This window comes from Pipra filicauda, unplaced genomic scaffold, assembly GCF_003945595.2.
Source record: "Pipra filicauda isolate LSUMZ 115617 unplaced genomic scaffold, ASM394559v2 scaffold118_size2161507_pilon, whole genome shotgun sequence".
In the NCBI taxonomy this organism is placed as follows: domain Eukaryota; kingdom Metazoa; phylum Chordata; class Aves; order Passeriformes; family Pipridae; genus Pipra; species Pipra filicauda.
The window spans coordinates 1,130,074-1,149,160 of record NW_024103640.1 but is presented as its reverse complement, the minus strand read 5'-3'; the positions used below and the strand labels follow the sequence as shown (position 1 = coordinate 1,149,160).

Below are 19,087 nucleotides of genomic sequence, written 5' to 3'. Positions count from 1 at the left end.
AAGTGATAAGCCACTTGCTTCATTTTATCAGCCCGTGCACAAGGTGCAGGGGTGTGAAGGGCCAGGCACCTACTCAAGAGCTGAGATTTAAATAAATACAACATGGAGGGAACACTGACCCCCACAAAAAACATAATAAAAGCCAAAATCTTTTTCTGAAAACCCCACAGACTTCCAAATCCAGGTATCTCCTCACTTATCACTTTGTCCAAAAATTACTGGGCAATTTTAATTTCAGTGAGATGCTTAAAACTGCATTTTGCTTGTGAGTTTTTCCTGGTGAATTCCTGTAGGGCACAGAATCCAGCTGCTGAGGGGAGACATTACATTTTTACGCATCCATGCTTTTGTCTGTGTCCACAGATATGTAAAATATATGAAATTAAGGCCCTTTTAAAAATGCCTATATTGGAAACATATGGATATGTTCCTACAAAGCACATATATACCTAAAAACACCTGCACATATTCAAATATTCATGTCTCTGTGTGTATGCACAAAGAGGGAAAAAGCCAAAGCAGAAACAGGTAAGCACCAGTAAATGTGGAGTTTGGAGTGGCAAAACCAGAAGAAATCTTACTGTTTTCTTTGTATTATTTATGTACCAGTAAATCTGTGAGTTTGAAATGGCAAAACTAGAAGAAATCATATTGTTTTCTTTATATTATTATTATTGCCCAAGCTATGATTTACAGGTTTAATTCTTTCAAGCTAATGCATACAAATGAATTGCACAGGAACAGCAAAAAAAGGAGGGAGTTCCTTACAATAACAAAACTACATTAATAGCCATTCACCTTTACCTAAGAGGTTATGAGTTCATATGTCAGCTCTATGGAATGTTTCTGTAATCTGTTTGCCATTGTGTAAACTCCCTGTATTTGTTTGCTACAAGGTATTGAAACATTCGGGCTGTCGGGAATTAAATGCTGATTTGAGTAGCAAAGCTCATCTGGAAATTAATGGTATAAAACATGGGAGTTTTCTAACAGGCTGTCACTCAGTTTTATTTATGGAGACACGACTGAGACAAGAACCAAGGTCTTTCAAAGAACTCTGACATCTCGGGCTTAAGGGGGGCAAAAATACTATTTTCCTGAGGTTTTTAACTATCTTACATAATCGTGTGAATTACTGACATGAAACAGTGCTTGCTTTTGTCACATGCAAATGGCAACTGGCAAGTTCTTCAGGAAGGAACAGCGCACAACAGAGTGGCTTCATTCTGAACTTTTGTGTGTGCAGGTGCCTGTGGGGAGGGAGCTTCGAGAGGGAAGGAACAGGATTGAAAGACTTACATAATGCAAAATTCTTCTGCGATCCACCACATTCGAGAGCAGCAAACACATCTGATTTTTAATTTGCTTCAGCAGCCACGATGGTTCACTTCAGCACCGTGGCAATATTTGGATTTGAGGGTCGGACTCACAGGCAGCACACGCCTCTTTTCCTTTCTCCTGAAAATGTGCCATGAGGCACTAGGGCTGTAACAGGGGGTGAATTCTCAACTCTATCTCTCCCCTCTCAATGTTACTGGAACCCTTATTTTCCTTCAGGGGCTCATTCAGCTGTCCTAATACGTATACAGTGATAATATAGTCATACGCATAATAAAAAAGAGCTTCAAAATTACAGTCAGCTTAGTAATAATGCAGTGCTGTGCTGGAGTGATTGGCAACTGTTGATCCAATTATATAACTGGTTGCTTCTTAAAATTCTGGGATATGAGACTGATATATAATGTGCTGTAAAGTGTAAAAAAGAACTGGACAGGAAATAAGGCGGGCTGAATTTTTTCGTGCTTTGATCAAATTAGAACCAGGTTGATGAAAGGAAATGCCTTGGGTTCTCTGCTTGAAGTTTTGTGCTGTACAAAAGGCTCTTGAAATGATCAATTTTGCACATGTCACTCAGTAAGTTTAGAGAGAAGGAGTGCCTGCCTGCGCTGGGGAATCTCTGCCAATCCCACCCCGCACTGGACACAGGGCTTGGCTGCTGCTCAGAAATGGGAGCCAAGAGCCCAAGGAGGGACCATCCCAAATCACAGCAATACCCCAAGTTTGCAGGTTTGTTTTTCAGGTTTCTGCACAGCCCTTTGACTCAAGAAACACACATCAGGAAAGACAGCAAAGGGTCATCTGGTGAATCCCCCAGAAATAAATGCAGGATTATCTTTGCTGCTGTTCTTTTAAGCATTTATCTGGCTAACTCACTAACTAGCTTTCATCCATTGTAACCCTCTGCCTGTCCCCTGCTTTTAAAACAGCCACTATTATTTATGAAGTGCTGTAGATGTGCAGTGAGAAGCACGGGGACTTTTTGCTCTTATTTTTCCTTGAGGACAACTTAAAAGGAGAGAAGAAAGCACATATGAAAAGGCACCTTGCAGGTAAGGCTGTGGTTCTTCTGTTGCTTGGTCTGTCTCTGAAGAATGACTCCATAGTGGTTAGGCCTGTATGAGACACAACCTCTCTGGTACTTTTCTGGGATCAATCCCTCTGTACTGTTATTGCTACTCAATGTAGCGATTTAAATCCCACCGTTTCACTCTTAATGCATTAACATTTCAGCACTCCTCAAATGCATCCTGGAAATCTGTCTCCTCCTCGTAATTCTTATCCCCAAATCAGGAATCGCGTAAGATCTGAAGTGAGGCACCTGAGTCCAGTATACATCCATACCTCTGCCAAAAACCTCTGCCAAAACAGTGCAGCAGAATTTCTTGTGACACCCCCTGCAAGAGGGAGGAGGGAGGAACTACTGAAGGAGCCACGGACATTAAAACCCACTGAATTCCCGTCACCCTCAGGCTAAAACCAGCACGGAAACTCTCTTGTTTTGGCATAATCCCCTCTGCAAGGAATGCCTGCAGAAAACAGGGGTCCCAGAAATAATATTGCAGGATGGGGAGCAGTGATGAGACAGGGCAGTAATCTCCACCTAGGCCTCTCAACTCCGTTTTGTGTGACTTACAGCCAGTTGTGGTGGGTATCTGTGGGGATGCAGAGCAGTTCAACAGCTGCCTGTTTCTCCACCGAAGCAGCCCTTTGGAAGTTGGTGTTCCCCAGTAACAGAAACACTGCGTGGCATTGGCAGTGACAGGACATCACAGTGCCATTTCACTGAAAAGGCTGCACGGGGTGTTGCATGGCTAATATTTGTCTGAGTTTCGAGGCTGAAGTTAGAGAAGTGGCTTTGCAATCTGCACGTGAGGTACTGCTCGATATCACGACAACTTGTTATGTTATGAAAACATAACAAACAGGGCAGAATGAACACACTTCGAATAATGGCTTATTTTAAGTATTTTCCCTAACACTGCCACTTCTTTTTTTCCCCCTTTTGTTTTTGTTGGATCACACTTAATATGATTGCACGACACCGATGCTGTGGATGGAATCGAAAGCTGGATTCTTCTAAATGTGTTCCCAACATTCCATTTATTTACAGAGCTGCCAGGGGCTATTCTGCATTCCCACAACGGCTACAAATGTAACTTATTGTTTTGCAATAAAAATTAGCCATAAAAGTGTGAAAAATGCCAGAGAGCCAAATGTGAGAAACAAGAGAAGGGGGTACGGCTTTCGCACCCTTTTAGTGGACATTTTATTTATTTTTCAAATGGAGTAGACATATTTATAGCTACTGTATTTCAATTATCTCTAATTTCACACATTTTATGCAGATTCTAGACATTTTAATTGCAAATGAGAAGGGAACTTATTTTTAAAAGTGGAGCAACACAACATTTCAGATCTCAATTTTAATTCCAAATTTATCCACATCACTGTTAAAAACTTTTAAAATCTCATTTACGCCGCGACTTAAAACAAAACCAAAAGACCTCCACGCCGAGGAGTGACAGCACCAAAACCTTCTTCACACATTCTTAAATCTTTTTCTTTTCAAATTAAAATTTTTAGGTAGGAAAGTTTAGGAAGTTGAAATGACATTATTAATCGGTGACACGTTACTTCAACAAGAGTCGGTACTTTAATAGTATTGTCCATAACTGATGAAAATTAATACATTACCCACCCTATTTTCCCTTTCTGTCTCCCTGACTCCAATAACACAGGGCATGGGTTATTAGCTCAATCCCTGCTTAGCCATCACTCAATGGGAAAGTCTTTCAAGAGGATAAACCACAACTCAGCCTTTGGCTGGATAAAAATTCCCACTACACATTAAAAGCATTAGTGACAAATGCCACTCTTTTCCAGGCAATATTCCCCGTAGTTTACTCCCACTGAACATTAATAAGCATATGGCCTTCCATGCTAAGTAAGATGTTTGTGACAAATTCAAAAGCGGTGGAACCGGTGCTGGTTTTAAGCAGAGATAATTTTCCAAAGGATCCAAGGGCTCCAAATCAAAGGAAGGGTCTGGGGATCTGATCTGTGATGCTGGGTTTGAGCAGACCACCTACCCCTGGCATGTGAGACACCTGGTACCTCTGCAGACCCCTGCACGACAGAACCTCACTCATAAACTCACACCCAAGGCAACGAAAAAGACCTGGTTTTCAAAACTGCCTCGAATTTTGGCATCCCAAATCCATCACCTAGAAACACTGTTCCCAAACCATAAAATACAGGCTGAACACGATCTCTGTTTAAGCAGCAGTACTGGCTTTGCACAGTGACCCCGCTCCTGCCTTTCACCACACGCTCACGTCGATGTGCCCACACCCAACTACAGGTTTACAAACCACACGTGTGCCTACAGAGCCCTCTAAGCTGAGATCCCACTGCTTGACTCCTCACTACCCAATGAAAAAGATCTTTAAAAGTTCCAACTGCTTGCTGAAATGCACGAAATAATTTTATTATAAATGGAAATTTACTGTCTGGGGCGTGTGGAGTTTTTCTCTGCTTCCTTTCTATTTGGTAATTTATTTAAATGCATTCAAAAATGCATTCAGAAAACGAGACATAGCACTTTGGTTAAGACATCTGTATTTCAAACCAACATCTTCAGAACTGTGAGAAGCTCTGTTAATAGTCTTTTTATTTGATTAGGGTAATCTGCTGCTGTGCTGTCTTAATCTTTATCCACTACCTTTTAACCAATCAATATTTTAGGGTTATAGATTTGGAAGGTAGACGATAATTTTGTAGATAAACTCTCTAGGCACTGTTGACATGGTATGGATGCACATTTAATATCTTTTCAGAGGATTCAAAACTCCAGCAATGCAAGAATCAGCCCAGGAAAAAAAAAAAAAAAGGAAAGTTAAACCTTAAATTTTCAAAGCTGTGTGCAGGGATTTGGCCACCTGCCTCCTATTAATGTCAATGAAAATTTAGAGGTAAGAAAAGCAATGTCTTTTCCCTCAGATCATTTCTCCTTTGAAAGGAACCAGAGAACAAGAGAGAGGAAATTAAAAGCAACTTCGTACCTCAGGCCAACACCAGCAAGGCCTGTTGGTGAGACAGGAACTGAACAGAGGTAAAACATTTGTTCACTAAATGAGTGAGCATCTCCACACATATCAAAATAGCCAGGCAGGAGAAGTTCAGAAAGGAAAAAAATTAGACTTTGTGGTTTAAAATGGCATTAAAATATATCTTTTTTAATTTTGCTCAGCTAAAATTATCTGTTGCTTATGATATTAATTTTGCTGCAGATAAAATTAGTTGTCAGACCTCTGTTTATGGCCTAATTACCTTTTCTAAGGAAAAAAAAAAAAAGAGACAGGAGAAATAAAAGGAAGAACAATAAAATGCAGTAATCTATTTTCCAGCAAGAGGGATTCTTGGTGATGTGTCACCTGCATGGGCTTTACTAGTGCTGGGCATTGTGTTCCCTACACGTGAGACATGATTTACTTGGGCTGCTTTGCCAATCTGGGCAGTGCCAACTTCTGCTTGCCCTCAATCCCATGCCTGGGGACAGGCAGGACAGGCCAGATCACCCTCAATTATTTCTAGAACGCTGGGAATCTTGTGATGATTTGAGCTCCTTATAATGAGGGAGCAAGTTAGGAAACCTGGGGCAACATCTTGGAAAAAAAAAAAGAAAGGCGCTGTAAGTAACTAATTTCTTCTGGAAGTGTTTGTCCACTTTGCTTCCAGTCTTGGAAACAGTAAATAGATGTTTTATTGGTTAGAAGTGGGTGCCAGGCATGGCACTGCAAAGCTGCAAGAGCTGTAAAGCAATGGACAGAGCCTTGTGTCACAGAGGTCAGAAACCACCACGTTTTGGTTTCATCTCTGAGCACACTGACCGATTCCTCAGCAAGGAACAAGTGTGAGAAAAGCTGAATATTTCTTAACAGCTCTTCTCATTATACCAAGCCAAAAATTTAAATTAATTTTGCAGCATTCGTGTCAATGGAGTTGCAGCCACGATGGCACCTGAATTCCAGCCCTACCTGGCACGGCTTGGAAGCAGCACAGACAGAGGGTGGGGGAAGAAGTTGTCCTTTGGAGTGTTCTGAGCAGCACTGCCACGAGATCTGCCCAGCTGCATTTTGGAATATATTTGACAAACAAAAAATTCATATCTGTGTTCATTTCACAAGATATAAACGTCTCTTTCGTGGTAGGAAAACTCCTGCTCCCTGGAAGTGATTCTAATCTAATCTGACACGCGGTATTTGTAACCGTACTTTAGTGTCCCAACCTATTTACAGTGTTTACATAAAACCCACCGAAATCTCCACATTCCTTGAAAAGTTAATCCAGTACAAATATTGACTGGCTGTCAATTGAGCATTATTGACTTGCTCTGGGACTGTGCTTTATTGCCTTAACTGATGAAACTTGTTTTCTTTGCTAAACTTAATTTCTTTTGGGCCCTGCTTGGATGAAATGCCGTTTGCTAGACTGCTCCTCTTCCCCCCACTGCCATGGGGCTGCCTCTCCCACCGAGCTGCAGGGGTGGGACAGCCCAAGAACTTTGCAGGAGGAAGCCAACAAAGCCAGTCTGTAGTTTACCTGACACCAGTCCCATCTCCTATAAATACTTGGTCCACACCAGCTCCAGCACTGCCATTGCAGCCACATTTGGTTGGACAGAGCGGTGTCTCCAGCAAGGCTGGAAGGGTCTGTGAACCTTTCAACAGGGGCTGTGGGAGGCAACTGGGAAAAGCAAACTGATTACCAAGGGCTTAAATTCCCTCTGTGTCAGTCTGCACCTGCACTGGGAGGTGGTGGTGGTGCTTTGGGTTTTTTTAAGGAATTCTAAAATTCTAAAAGCTAAAACCCTTGGATGTCTTTGCACCACTCCACCAGGAACAGTGCAAATCAGCTTGTCCAGAAGCCAAAGTTCATGACACACCCATGCTCATCATGTTTTGAACACCCAAGAAAACACCGTTTATCATTTCAGTTTTTTAAAATCTGTAGTCTCTAGGTACAGCAAAACAGAAACCAAAAATAGCAACTTTCACAACATTCCCTGATTCTGCAACAAATTCCATCAAACGCTCTCAGTTCTGATCCCCAGGTCAAGTGTAGCTGACAATAAATCTCAGGAAGGATTTGATATTGTTAAGCTGCAAAACCCAAAAATCTATTACAAAAGATTTATCAGAACTTACAGAAAGTGAGCCCCAAACGTTTCAGTCAGTGCAAGGAAGGACAAAAGGGTGGAATGGCAGACAGGGAAGGAAGGGCAGATGTTGAATGACCAGAGCAAGTTACAAAGCAGGTATTTCTCTCTGATCTCAAACCGACATTTAGGAAGGAATTTCCCCAAATGTCCAGTTCAGACAGACAGAGGGGGTTTATTTGTGCTTGTGGGGTTTCTTTGTAAAGGAATGTACCAGAGCAGGCACTTACACTTTGCAGGAGCACGATCTGCCTCTCCACACAGGATGCTGTTTGCACCAGGCACAGCTCCAGGGCAGTTTTTGGTGCCATCATCTGCTCCTTCTTCTGTTCTCATCAACTGTCTGGTGAGAGAGGGGCGAAGTCAGGAAAAGCAGGGATATGTCACATTGCTACACCTTCATTTAACATTCTTTATCCCCTTCTATGTCCAGCTCAGGTGATGAGACAGTTCAGTTCCTTTAATCAAACACTCTCAGATCACCCGTTCAGGAACTGAACAAAGTCATGATGGTTTTTCTTTCAGTTTGCCACCCACACAGCAAGTTTATTCCTGCCTAGTTTACTTTTTTATTTTAGCCCATACAAGTCACTTCTACAAGACTTCCTCCCTTCCTTTTAAATGAAAGGCTTCTTCTAAACATTTGACAAATGGAAGAATCTACCATGCAACATCAGCTACACCAAGAATGCACCTGCTCTCTGTGAAAATACTCTGGCTAGTCTGAATAAAATTAAATGTTGACATTTTCATTAGTTTACTTAGTTTTTTGGGGTTAGGTTTGCTTAAAAAAAAAAAAAAGATAAAGAATAACACATCACAAATTTTACTTTTATTTTTTTTTAAATAAAAAAGGAGTTGATTTTTGATAAAATGCCTGCTGGAGAAGACCAATTCGTCTTACAGTGGCTTTGCTCTTCTGCCAGATGTCACTGGAGTTCCCAATTTCCTGTAAAATCTTATTTGGATATGCCCTTAAGATAAAAGCTGGATCCCAGAGGTGTGTCCACACATGGGACACACAGGCAGGGGCAGCACAACAAGCCTGGCTTACCCTGGGTTTAAGGTTAGGCAGAATCATTATCATCCAGGCCCAGAGGTTTACATCTCACACTGAGAGTTCAGGCTTGGTTATACCAGAAAAAGGAAAAACAAATGATAAGAGAGTCAGAAAACCCCTGAAATAAAGGCTACAGGGGACCCCAGATGTACTTGAAGCAACCACAGTCACACCATCAGCACAAGTTGCAAAGAGTGCCAAAACAAGATGAAAACACAGACAGCCCATGTGTTAAAAAGCTTTTTAAAGGCTTTGGCTGTTGCTCAAAGTCCTTCCCTCCCCACATACCTGTACATAATAATAATAATAATAATCATAATAAAAACTAAGCCCTCGAGATCAAATAGTCAGTGGTATCTTAAGAGAAAAAAAAGACGACAGGCTTAGGAAACCAAATCCTTGTAATAAATAATATATTATGAGTTAAGGAGATGAACTGACAAAGTGGTGCACCTCTAATCTCTTCCCTGCAACAGCGAGAAGAGCTGAATCACTCGCACAACATTTTTCTTAAAGCATGTTCAGGGATTGCTCCCACACTCCAGCTTCTCAAAGAATATCATGCTCTACTAATTTACCAGCCTGACTAAGCTACACACCAGCAGCACAGGCAGTCTTAACCTGTTATTTTACATTGTAAGAATAAAACTTCGCAACATTCTCTTACTGGAATATAATTGACTGTTCCAAGGCAGGTTTAAATCAGAGATGAGAGAATCAAGCCACTCAGCTGATGCAAACCCAGCTCTCTTTTAGGGGTTCAGAGGTAAGGCTCTTCCTCACACATCTCTGATGTTCAGCAGAGCTGTCAAGCCCAGCAGCTGTGGCAGCTCTGACATCAATGGGATGTAAATTCTGCCTGTGGCCCCTGCTCACAGCCCCACTGCAGCCCTGCCCTGCAGCAGGGGCCACCTCACTCAGGATTCCCAGTTAGTCATTTACTCCAGACTCAAAATGACACCTCCAACTTAAACAACATTTCTAAATAACAAATTATACAAGGAAAAATAAAACCCAGCACCATGGCAGAGATGCCAGGCACATAAGGAAAATTAACTAGCCCATATTTCTAAGCAATAAATTCAATGTCACCTTTTTATACCTTCAGTCCCTTGTCTAATGTCACTCAACAGATTCCTACCAGTGCTGTGCAGCTATCTCAGGCAAGGCAGGGGTAAAGTCCATGAGAGAGGACCTCCCACCTTCCACCAGTCCCATGTTTCTCTATCAAGGGCACATCCCTTCAGTTCTTCCTCTCTTAGTTTTGCCATCTGGGAAAAAAATGTCTCTGCAACACTCAGGACCTGAAGTGTACCAGCTTTTGTGAAAAAACATACACCTTCCAAGCAATAATTGTTGGAGGAGGGACTGCTTCTGGTGTGGCACATCACACAGGAGTTTGGGTTTAGCCCAAGAAAGCATTTCAACTTAAAAGCAAAAAAGAAAAGGAAGGGGAAAAAAGAAACAACAGTGTTGAGTGTTTAGTTGGCAATAAAGTAATTGATTTCAAATTTCAAATTAATTGTTTTTGACATTAGTTGTTTTATTATTGCAGAGATTTTTTAAATGATGCAATGATCAGAAACAACTGTGCTCACAGCTGTGTCTAAATGGAGTTGTTACTGGTCACCAGCTCAGAGGAACAAACTGGCAGAGCTGGGGCTCATAATCCAAGTCAAACACACACGAGCAGGAGAACTAAGGAAGTGTAAGAACAGTATTAAAGGATTAAGAAAATTCTAGAAAAAGGCTGTGTCAGTGGCAAATACAAGTAATTGGTTTTCAAAGTTTGACTTTTCTTCAGTAGTGTTGGAGACAATCCCGAAGAGAATTTAGAAATGAGAATACATTCTGCAAAATATTTGCTCGTAGCCCGGTACTTTTGTACTAAAATCAACTCACCCACCAAATCATTCTTCTCCTGTGCCACACCCCATGCTTCTGTTTACACTTTCTCATTGCTCCATAATTTTTCCCTGCTAAAGTCTTTGAGTTTCTCACCAGAATGGAAGTGGAGCCAAAACTGCGAGTTGGTTCGGCCTTCCCAGTGCAGAGCAGTGGGAAAAGGAATCATTGCTGCAAACCCACAAAGCTACTGCTGCTGGCAAAGGCAGGAACTGCAGCTGGATTTTAAGATGATTAAAAAAAAAAGGTGGGAGAGGAAAGGGGGGAAGGCACAATTTTTTTCAGCCCAGCTATTTGAGAAATAATTGCTGTAATTTTGTCTCTCCTCAGTCTTCTCACTAGGCAAGCTTACTGAGGAAGGCAGATTTCTAGTTCTTAAAAGTGCTCTAATTCACACTTTTCTAGAAGAAGTTTGATTAGTTTGAAATTTACACTTGACCGTTTCCAAATTCTAGGATAAGACCCAAAAAACTGGAAAAAAAAAAGTCAAAGAAAGAGAAACAGAAAGACAGACAGACAAAAAAAAAAAGGAGATCAAACCATATACTGCTGGGGAGAAGAAAAAAAAAAGACAAAGATTTTCACTTTGTCTGGCACAGTGTTTTCATGTTTTTTAAATTGCTCTGTATTTTCACAGCTTCAGCTGATATTTCTGAAATATGGTATTTGCATTTTCTAGGTGGGGAATGCTGCCAAAGCTGCTAATCCCAGGCAGATGTAAAGTTGCACCACTATATTGTGATGTGGCTCCTTAAAAACAACTTAAAAGGATTAAAAAAAAATAAAAAACCCACAACAAAACAACCACCCAACAACCACCACAAATATTCACTAACCCATATGGTCAATAATTGCTGTTTAATAGTCCTCCTATTACAAACCTAAAAAGCAGCAGCCAGAATTACCAGTAGAGTATTAATAAACAGGAATGAGTTAATAGTGCATAAAGACCTTCTAGTGGAACAGTGGGGGAGTTGAATATTCTTTTCTTAAGTCAGCTGTAAGTAATTACTACATGGTGTGCTTCTGACTATTACCATAACAGAGCAATTGGACGTGAAGAATGGATAATAGTATGGACATGGAGGTATTTTTAGAATATCAGCAGTGAGGCAGGTAAATGCCCTACTCAGGCACAAACCTTTAAATAAGTTTAAATAACTTTTCCTAATGACACCTACCCTGAGCAAATTTCTGAAGAGATCAATCTAATGAATTATTAAAGTAACTTTATAAAGACACGTCTGGTGATATGTAAATAAGGGAAACAGCAAAAAAAAAAGAAAAAAAAAGAATCCCAGGCAGCCATTGTGCAAGCAGCCAGAATTCCAGTCACTGCACAGTCCCAGGTTTCTCCCTGTTCCCTGCAGAGTGGTGCCTTCCTCTGTCTGAGCGTGGACTGTGCTCCGCTCGCTTCCATGGGCTGCTGGGGTGAAAACCCCAGTAGTTAAATAATGGGAATTGGGATTGCAGGAGTTGTGGGGTTTGGACAAGGGAGGAGTCAGTTGTCCTCAGTTGTCCCCAGCGATCTGACGCTGCACCTCATTTATTTTATCATATTGCTGTAGGAGCGTTCGGTGAGATGCAGTTCCACGTTGGAAGCACTGTCCACCCCGGTATCCAGCACTTTCCATGGGCAAGTGCAGGCTGAGATTTTGTCTATCAACACAACATATGCTGTCATATAAAAACTGCTTGAGCCTTGATTCAGAGAGTAGTAATTTTACAAATGCGCCAAAGCCTAATTTAAGGAGTATTTTGAATTTTTCAGGCTACAGGTCCTTCTCCTGCTATGTTGCTACACAGGGCAGATGTTGATTTTTCAATTTGCAGGTTTGTTAAGCATCATGGAATGTTTTGGTTCTCAATCAAGAATATTCTTCCCAAGTGGTTGCAAAGCCCTGTGCCTGAAAACAAATGCATGTCCTTTCTGTTTCTCGGCAGCACGTGTTCTGCATTGAGCAGGAGCATAAAACAGATAACGTGGGGCTGGTTATCGGACCAATATACACATTTTAAGTCTCAGGCTCTCGGAATGCAATGCATTTGCAGGTTATGTTCTACAAACACAGTTTATATAAGGCAGTTTCATTTACAGTGTGTCAGACCTACAGTTCTCTTCAGAAAATTATGCACTGGGATGTCCTCAGTATTGTGTCCATCCACTGATGTGCCCCTATATTGGTCAGCTCCCAACAACCTTGTCAAAGCAACAGCCCCTGCACTGATAATTTTAGTGATGAACAGTATGTGCACATACAAAGAATTTTAGGAAGAGGGAATGTTTCCCATTTGCATGCACACCAACAGACAGGATAAAATGATTTTGGCTGCCCTAAAGACAAGAGAGATTGAGCTGCTGAGTTCCCCCCCAGTATTTTCTATCTTCAGCAGTGGTTTATGACTAATCTGCTGCCATGTCATTGATATTAGTCCTGCATTTTCATGTAACTACCAGATACAGCTCTAGAAATCACATTGTGCCAGATCCACCTCTGCATAAAGTTGCTGACTTCAGGGCATTTTATCAAGACGGGTTTGGCCCTTTGCAGTCTTCTGCCCCATTAAATCTGAAGATTATGTGTTGTTCTTAGTCACTGCACTGTTATCATAATGGAGAGCTGATGTTATAATGCGGGTCAAACAAACAGCTAATTGTTCTTGGGCATGGCTTGAGCAAAAACAGAATGGAGAGGCTGGAGACATTAATAATAGTACTTGGTGCAATTATAATAGATAGCTTCTATCAGAGGATTTAAAACCACTCTGCCAGCCTTGCAAGCACATTGCTAAGTGTTTCTGATACTCCCATTTGAAAGTGAGACCATCATCTTAAGACCAGGCTCACACATTTGAATACTGGAGCAGGGAGAATTTACACAACCAGGGAAGCCACACACGATAAAAGGCACGCCTTGGAGAGCCATGCTCAGCGAGCCAACCTGGAATCAGAGCAGAAGTTTGTGAGGACGTTTTCAAACAAACAAGTTAAATAAAAAAACAAATAGGCAACACTGAAAGAATAAAAAATACATATGGACTAAGGTTGGGGGTTTCTGTTTTGTTGGGGTTTGGTGTTCTTTTTCCCCAAATTAAAACAACGTGTTTGCTACTTTGGCACAGAAAAAACTTGTGTGAGCTCTCCAGTCAAAACCAGGACTCAGCACAAAGCGCTGGATTGCAGGAGCAAACTTTCCAAATGTAAGGACTTACAAGCAGAAGACTGACTTCTCACCTGCCTAGAAAGATTTTTGGGTATTTCTGGTACTGCAGACACACACATACACATACATTTATTAGAATATTAAACAACAATACCTCAGGCTATATCCTGTATGGAAAAATTCTACGTAGAGGTAGAGACTTACAGGCAAGGCAGAGAAACGGTGAAAAGAGAAATACAAAGAAAACGCAGAAGTCACAAAAATACAGAGTCAAGGTCACCCAAACTGACTCAGAAAGTGATTATAGGCAGAATAAAACTGCAGCTCTGGAGCTGATACAGGAAGGAGGGGGACAGAGCAAAAGTATGAAAAATAGGGTGACTTAACACTGCTGAGAAAGTTTCAACATAGGGGAAAACACCACGAAAACTGATCTAAAAAACTGTCAGCCAGGAGTGAAGGCACAGGATGCACAAGAGCAGGGCAGTTGCAAAGCCAAACGTTCTTGATGGACACCACTGCAAAAACATTGTTGCCCAAGTTCCCTGTGTCTCTCCAGTCCTCAGCCACATCCTTCAGAGGTCTTCTGCAAAGACCAAGAGGGATGCAGTCAGCTAAAAGAAAACAAGAGAGGCATTAGCACTTGTCCAGGATGTTTGACGTATTTATGGAGAATAAAATTCAATTGCTTAAATTATTAGCCTGGGGGAAATCGTTTTGGGGGTCTCATTCAAGCTGTTCCTCGGGATGCATTCTGCCCTTCAGAGCAACCTGAAGCTTGTCCTGCTGTGTGAATTCTCAGAAAATAAGATAATGGATTATTTTAAAATGATTCTTCAGAAAGACTTGGTATATTTTAAAGTTTTCCAGAGTGGCACACTGGCCTTACATATTCCAGCTTAACACAAAGTGGAATGATTGAGTCAGTAGTTCTAGGTAGAAGTATTTGGGTTAACAAAACAGTCCCATTATACATTTCTTTAACACTAAACTTTCAGAAGAATCCCAAGGTCAGCTGACACCAACTTGGACACCCCTTGAGAAAGTATTGAGCATATTCAAAGCTCCCTCAGTGATGGGCTCAGTGCTAAGCTGTTTAAGGTCCACAATTATGCATCATTTCCTTAAAATGGCCTATTTTTGCTTTCTTGCTCTGCAATGAGAGAGCAAAATGAAACGCTTTTTTTAAAAAAATCAGGAGTGAATCATTCATGCATGGTTGCAAATGTTATTTGTATGTCACCGGCATCTCAAGATCTCAGGCAAAAGTGGGACACTGGAACATGGATTAAGAGACATCACCTTCCCCAAAGTGCTTTTACTCAGACAAGAGACACACACACGGGAGGAACTATATGGCATCCTTACCTGATACTGTATAGAGAGAGCAATTTGTCTGAACACTGAGCATTTTTAAAGTATGTGACATAAACCCGCAAAGGGTGATGAAGGAAGAACTTCAAAGGCTGCAACTGTTTTTAATTTTATTCACCTTTATGTCTGTTCACTATCAGGGATGCCCAAACCACCGTAACTTCTAAAAGAGGCATCGCTCTCCCACTTCCAATCAGATTTCCACGTTTTTCCTGCTGCTCTTTGCTGGCCAGGAATTCCCCCCATGTAATTGCCATTCCCCTCATACCCGGCAGAGCAGTGTGTGCGCTGTGACTCGAGTCCAACTCCTGATTTCACGCAGTATCACTCATTAACTGAGCAAAGCTGACACCAGCCTGGATCACTGGAACATAACAGCCAGGCCTCATTTGACTCACTTGCACTGACATGATGACCTGGAAATATTCCCATTTTTCCCTTCCTTTCTTTTTCTGGTTTTTCTTCAGCTGCTGAAAACACGCACCGCTTTTCCCCCTTCTGTCCTGCCACCGTTTCCACTCTCCAAGCACACTTTTGTTCTTCTCCCACTCAGTTCATCCTTCATAATTACATATTCCCTTAAGATCCCCTCCTGTTAGCCAGCTTTCTTAGTCACCCCTAATGGGCCATCCACTTGGCACCACCATTTGCCAACCTGACCACGTTTCTCTATGTGCAGCAGTTTGATGGGTAGAGTTCATTTTCCCTTAACTCTTCACCATTTTTATTAAGCTGTCTCCAGGCTGCAAAGCTTCTTGGTGCCTTTACCACAGTCCCTGGCAGTAAGGTTTTAAAAGATTATCTCCCATTACTTCTAACTTTGGAGCAAGGTGTCCAACACCACCACAGCAGTGAGGTCACCAGGAGACTGAAAGTAAGGGCTACACAGGGGGGAAAAAGCACTCCCCTGACCCATCCTCAGATGGGCTGTAAACATTCATGGGAATTGAGCATGCAAAATCGACCAGACCTGGCCATACTCTGAATGAGGAGAATTCTTAGAAGAAAATTAAGATTTAATCCACTTAAGGTACAACAGTCAATTGATAGTCTGTGTGCCACTGCGTTCACTTATTCAACAGCAACAAAAATAATGCAGCAATTACACTCATAAATGAAATACTATATATAGAGGATTAGCTCAAGCTTTTGGAGCAGAATTGGGCTCTTACAGCCACACACCCTGCCTAAAAATACTAAACAAGGGGAAAGTCTTACTGACATGCGCTATTTATTGGCATTTATAAAGCGCCAGTACACAAGCAAACATTTTAACCTTTATCTGCGTTTCAGTATTTGCCTTAGCTGCTAATAACGACTTCAAGCAGTTCCTCCATTAAATGCTACTACACTGTCTCCCGAAACAGTGAAAAGAAACCAAAATACAACAGCATTTTTAAACGATGTAACCATCAGCATAAAGCTGTTATTTTTCTGCTGGGCTTTGTTGTGACAGTTTCCATGGCCAACCCATTAACATATTTGCTGTACAAGTATGGTCATTCTGTGGCCTTAATTAACTTTCAAGTGGAGAGTGCTATGGCTTAGCACTTATTAAATATCCACTACAATAAGTTACAGTTATACCCTTCCAACCTCACTTAGCCAAGACACCCAGAAGAACCAGCTTTCCATCTGACTGTAATTTTGTAATTGCTTTTTACTGAAATTATGTTGAAACTGGACCCCCCTATGTAAATGTATTTTGCCTGGTTCATCTAAAATTGGCCACCCCTAATCAGATCTGGTTGATATTTGATTGAATAAGTGGAAAATTAAGTTTCTCTCTGATAATGCTGTGCTTTTGCCTCCCTTTCATTATGTATAATGTAGGCATTTTTTTGGGCTGAGATCTGAAAGCGTGCCCCCTAGAGAACAGCAGCAGGCAGACACGTCGGGAAGGCTCCTCGGAAAGCTAATCCTGCTCTGAGTACAACACACAAACAGTGTGGTTACACTAAGCAAAGCTAATTTCAAGCCAGCACTTTTATTCAGGAAGAAAGCGAGGTGATCTGAGATTGAATCGAGTCAGAACTGGGTGCTGTGATTAGCCAGGCTGAGCTGGTAAGGTATGGGCATAATGATATCATTATTTCCACCCGCCCGCGTGGCGTCAGCACCAAGTAGTGTAATGCTCTGTGTGTTTAAACTTGTACACTGCCAGCTGAAAGCAAGGGAATCCACCTCCACAGAGCACAAAATAGGACTTGAGTTCGGGGAAAAAAAATAATTCCACAAAGGGAACACGTGAAAAGGCCACAGGAGTGCACAACTGAAAAATACATAAAAATGCAAATTTCCCTAAACTTCATCTTTGGATGGACTGAAGCATAAGTGAGAACTTCAACAAAGCTATAGAAAAAGATGACAGGTCTGAGTTTCAGAAATTTAAGACAGCAGTAGGATTAGACACTTTGGGTTGTCTTCGCATACATTTCTTATGGGAGTTAATTCCATTTGACATGCAAGACCAAAGCAAGATTACAGAGGCATAGCCCCATGGCGAGGTGTATGCTGGAGCTAAAAGCTGGGATTTGAATAATTGTGCAGGCTTACTCCAAGAATCAGGCGAGAACAGAATGAATGGATTATTACAAGGAACTTTGTACATTTTTAACTGCTGGACTTAATAAAATACCCTGTGTGTAAGACTGGTATTATGGTCCTCTGCACTCAGTCTAGTTGAAGTTTGTGGTAGGATCTATCAAATGTGAGGAAAAACAGAAGCTGTTAAAAAAGAATGTGCAATGAAGAACGGGGCAGGGCCGTGCCCCACGCCATCTTCTGAGGGAAGCAAATTTGGAAAGCTTGGGTTCAAAATATTCAGGCCCCAAAAAAAGTTAAAGGGAATTCATTTCCTGCATAAAAGAAGGGTGAAGGAACACAAGAGATTGCATTGGAAAAATGAGGGAACAAAAAAAAAAAAAAAAAGAAAAAAGGCGAGTTTTTATTTCAGTGTTTCAGCTTGTTAGCCAGATCATTTATTACCGAGAAAGATTACTAATCCACACATCATTTTTTTTTAAATTGACCTCTTCCCTTTGTGTCTGTGGAAGCACTTGTCTGTAAAAGGAGGTAATAGCTGACTGCTCCTTAGAGTCAGTGATGCTTAATTAACTGTCCAGTGAGAATTATTGAAATACTTATATAATTCTTATTTAGCACTCATTAAAGTGAGGGATACAAATGCTGGACAATGAGAGGTTCAGGAAGGCTTTGAAAAGAGGGAGTTAGTACTCTAATAGCAAAGAATTATGAAAGCCTGCCCATTAACGGTAATAGAGCAGACCTTTCATTTTAAAAGTCACTGGCTCAGATCTGGACTTATCTGATATTTTTGAAAAAGCTCCTTCATCTAACCCCCCAGCAATAGAAGATCTCCAGTTCCTCCTGGCACCTCTAACCAGAGTGTGCAGCAGGTGAGCAAGGCAGGTGAATGGAGCTTCTGCACCTGCCTGTGCCGGTGCTCAGGCACCCTGGGTGGGTTGGGCACAGCTGCCACCCCTCCAGCCTCCCCACAGCCCTCCAGAGCCCACCCAGGCAGGTAGGACAGACCCAGCTGTACTGATTTGTACTGCAACAGTATTAACAAAGTACTGCCTGCATAAAACCTGCCTACGATTATCAGTGCACTGCAGAGAAAGAAAATCTCAGGTGATTACCATTTTGCCCTAAAAATAATCTCTGTTTCATTTCAGTGGGTGCTTTGGAAGCCTGATGGAAAAGGTGATGAATATCCTGAATAATTTGGCAGCTTCCAAACTGGAGATGAAGAGCCTGCTGGGTACTGAGCAATGGTGAGATTCAACACCACCTATAACTCACCCTGTGATGTGGATTATGGTAGCACAGAAACCAACCTAAATTCATCAGTACTCTTTGTAAGACAAGAAGAACACGCATGTGCATCTTCCAGGCACAATCAAATCTTTCCAGGGACAGCTGGCTAAAAAGAACCAATTGTCACAATTTCAGTGGGCTTCTTGTAGCCCAGCTGGGTTTACAGAGGCCAAATACCTCAACAGT

At 41.6% G+C, this 19,087-nt stretch overlaps 1 long non-coding RNA gene across 3 annotated transcripts in view; it reads right to left on the bottom strand.

The window, feature by feature from the left end:
- LOC113991666 overlaps positions 1-19,087 on the bottom strand; it is a 259,176-nt gene that overhangs the window by 124,169 nt on the left and 115,920 nt on the right. For all 3 annotated transcript variants that reach the window (XR_005565202.1, XR_005565200.1, XR_005565201.1), the window contains one exon: positions 7,789-7,901. This is a non-coding gene — a long non-coding RNA (uncharacterized LOC113991666). The remainder of the gene's footprint in view (positions 1-7,788; positions 7,902-19,087) is intronic.